The sequence below is a fragment of the Arvicanthis niloticus genome, chromosome 6 (assembly GCF_011762505.2).
Source record: "Arvicanthis niloticus isolate mArvNil1 chromosome 6, mArvNil1.pat.X, whole genome shotgun sequence".
NCBI lineage: Eukaryota > Metazoa > Chordata > Mammalia > Rodentia > Muridae > Arvicanthis > Arvicanthis niloticus.
Genome location: NC_047663.1, coordinates 5,380,886 through 5,384,595, shown reverse-complemented (window position 1 = coordinate 5,384,595; position 3,710 = coordinate 5,380,886). Strand labels below are relative to the sequence as shown.

The 3,710-nt window shown below is 51.3% G+C and overlaps 1 long non-coding RNA gene and 1 other non-coding gene across 2 annotated transcripts; both read left to right on the top strand.

The window, feature by feature from the left end:
- The first annotated feature begins 1,288 nt into the window (after positions 1–1,288).
- Positions 1,289–3,464, top strand: LOC117711088 (uncharacterized). The gene is made up of 2 exons (XR_004607105.2): positions 1,289–1,736; positions 3,304–3,464. It is a non-coding gene; the product is annotated as an uncharacterized LOC117711088 (long non-coding RNA).
- LOC117712159 (small Cajal body-specific RNA 16) lies at positions 1,773–1,955 on the top strand. Its single transcript, XR_004607228.1, has one exon.
- Positions 3,465–3,710: the final 246 nt, after the last annotated feature.

Here is a 3,710-nt window from a genome sequence, read left to right as displayed (position 1 = left end):
GTGCAGGGACATGGAACCCGAGGGGTAACCTGGTTTTGTTTCCTGATATTTGGTCACTCAAATTTGGCTCCAGAATAAATTATCTCTTATTTCCTTTGAGGCAAAAGTTGTGTTTTTGCATCCACAAGACCCATCTCAATAAGAGTCTGTACTCAGCGGTTAGAGTCACATCACAGCGAGACGTGCAAAACCCTTCATCCCATATCAAGGATGTGTGCATGTCATTTTCTCCATTTGCTGAAAAATAAAGTGTGCATGCTTACCTTCTCTTTACCCCGCTTCTCTATTGACCTGTAGGTGAATTTGACTTGTTAGAAGGAGCCACTATAAAATGCCCGAGCTGTAAGGGTGTGTGACACTTTCTCTAGGGAGATGAGACCACCATGTTTACTCAATGACAGACCAAAGTTGCAATAACACCAAAGTCCACCCAGATGAAACGGTGAGTTTTCTGGGGTTACTCACAGGAACACGGACAACCCAAAGGTGCCCACAAGGTCGGCGGAGGGTCTCTCCTCACTAAGGAGGGCGGGGCCTTGTGAATCTAGTAAGCTTCAGGAACTTTTTGAGACTTGTGACTTATTTTCCGAGTCTGAAGGACCTTCCCGATCGCACTTTCTTTCTCAAGCTTCCTTCCGGATGAGCTGTTTCAGAAGAAATTACTACACAGCATTGACTTTGGCCCTGGGATAATTGATCAAACACTTCGTGGAATTTTCTATTTGGACCCTGGGATACCTTGGGATGCTTGAAACCTGGAACTGCATGCAGGACTTGGATGCCATTTTGGAGGTTGAAGGCCTGAGCTCAGAGATGCCACATTACAGATCCAAACCCTTTGCTGGACCACAGTGTGACGTTCCTCTGTTGAAGGCTTGATTCTAGATACAGTCCTGTGTTCAGAGGTACGACTTTGGGGAGCCATTGGATCAAGAGGGTGCTGACTTCACGATGGATCAATTGATCCCACCCATGGGTTCATACTAAGATGGAAGGTCACACACAGGTTTGCAGGAGGACCGGCAGGGTTTCAGCCGCCTTTACCACAACAAGGGTGACTGGGCTCGAGAAAGTCAGCTTTCTGATCTTTACCAATGACCCAAAGTCCTGCACGTGATTGGTAAAGGGACAGTGGCTAGTTCCTGGTGCCCGGGAGTAGGAAGTCCCTCCCGCTTGCGCCTCTATAGAGGAGCCCGCAAAGCCCCGAAGAGCTCTAGCGGATCTAACCGCGGCTAGAACGCGGCCCCTTTAAGGCCGCCCTGGATGACCCAAGGCCCAGAGTGACCTTCTAGAGACCGTCTCGATGGTAAGTCTTCACTTCCGGCCGGAAATGTATTTGCGGCGCCACTTCCGCCGGGGAGAAGAACTCGCGTGCTTCGTACGGAGAGCGATGTGGACTGTGTAGCGCGCTCGGGGGCGCCTTGGAGCCTCCAGAAGGCGCTCGTGGGACTTAGAAAGCTCTCCCGGGGCTCTCCCGGGAGGAGGCTAACCCCGGGCCCGCACGTGGCCGCGGGATGGGCGGGGGTTGCAGGAGGGCGCTGTGCCCCGGCCTCCCGACCGGCCGTGCACAGGCTTCTGTGTGCAGGCGCCGCACGAGGTCATCCGCTTAAACTGAATTGTATTTTTTTTTTCCACCCAGAAAATGAAATACACAGTCCCCAGCGACTGGACGAAAGCACGCAGTAACTCCTTTCTCCTGAGGCGAGTTTAAAGTGACTTCAGCTTGGGTGACCCAGGTATGTGTAGCCAGGAGGTACAGTGTCCTGAGGTGGACGGTCTGGGGAAAGGCTCCTGTGTGGTTGAACCTGCCCGAGGTGGGTGCAGCCCTGTACCAGACAGCCCGACCTTGACCTAAAGTAAGATCCCAGAGGAACCTCTCCCTGGGGTTAGAATTTGCAGTAACAGGTGTGAACATCTTAGCAGTTTGGTGGTCATGTATGATACTGCAAACAGGACTCTTGCTGCCGCTGTGGGGACTGAGTACCGCTCAGAACTCTGCAAGGATTGATGCTGTCTGCTTCCTTCAAAAGCAAAGCTTTGACCTGCTGCTCCAACCCCTCACTCCAATTCCTCACTATAGATTGAAAAAAAAAAAAAAGGCTTATTCTTTATTTTATGAGTGTGAACGTTTGGTACCTCCAGAGGTCACAAGAGGGTACCAGATTCCCTGGAAGTGGTGTTACAGAGGGTTATCAGCCCCGGTGTGGATTCTGGGAACTGAACCCAGGGCCTCTATAAGAGCAAGCACCAAGTGCTAGCCATCTCTCCAGCAACTGCGCCACCACCCTTTAAGATAGGGTCTCACTTAGCCCAGGCTGCCCTTTACTCATTAAGTAGCTGAGGGTAGCCTTGAACTTCTAATTCTCCTTCCTCTACCTCTGGACTGCTGGATGGCAGGCATCCTCCACCATACCTGGTTTATGTGATGCAGGGGATGGAGCTCCAGGCTGAGTGCCTTCGGGCAAAGTGTTCTAGTGTGAATATGCCCCGCCCATGTGGAGCTTAAACAAAGATAGGCGTACAGTTGTGATTTCAGATGTCACTGGATGAGACAATAGTACAACCCAAACAAACTGTCGTGACTGAAATAGTTCCCCGTGACTCACCTGAGCAGCCATGGGCCTCACTAGGCTGTCTTCTTGTGTGGTTGAGGGACTGGAATTTGTATTTTAAGTAGCTACATGGGGCCAGTGGCCACCATTTTGGCGGTCCTTGGTCTGGCACATATCCGAAAGAGCCATGATAGTAATCTGCCATAGTTGGGCGTGTCACATGCTCTTCAGGAACACGGGGCCCGGGCTGGAGTGTGGTTCAGCAGAAGAGTATGTGCTTAGTATGTCTGAGAAGGTCCGGCTTGTTGAGTGACGTCAGCAAGTAATGAAAGGCAATGGGAAAGACAGCACACGGGCTACTGCGGTCCCGTGAGGGAGGCACAGATGGGGGAGGGGACACAGGCATGCTAGAGTCAGACATGGCTGGCGGGAGGAAGGTCAGATAGGAATGGCTTTCAGGTTGTGCTGAGCCGCAGAGTCCTTGGCCACCAGAGGCCTAGCCTCTGCTTCTGTTGACCAGCAGGTTCCCAAGGAAAGCCCACAGTAAACCTGGAGAAAGGTCAGGAAGTCACTGACTTGGGTAGGTGGCCAGCCCTGGGTGCCAGCAGTTTCTATAATTTGGAAGGACATGCAATTAAAAAGACTGGCACCTTGTATATCCACCCTGGGGTGTGGTTTGTGTGCTGGTGTCTTTAAACATTAAGACTTCGGGTTTAATGAGGACTGGTGTCGTATGCTTTCTTTTTTTCAGATCATTTGACTGGAAGATTTGTCTGAGTGCACTGGATGAGAATCTGGCCCTACTGCATACACCTGGACCTGTTGGGTTTGCCTCTTGATTTGCTTTTTTGGGTATTCACTGGTTGAGGACTGCTTTGTGCCATGGCCATAAATAAATGGAGCTTGACCTCACGGCGTTCTCATTGTTGGATAGCATCTCACTACACGCAGCCCTGGCTGGCCCTTGACCCAGATCCACCTGCGTCCCACGCACTGTGGTGAAAGGTGTACGTCACCACACCCAACTTCTTCACGCTGTTTTCTGTGCTCGCCGCTGTGGCCAGTGTGGGTTTGTATGGCCAGTGTGTGTTAAATGGCCCTTTTCCCAGATTTTTTGGGCACAAAGCACACGGCTATCCAAAGATTTCTTTAAGAAGT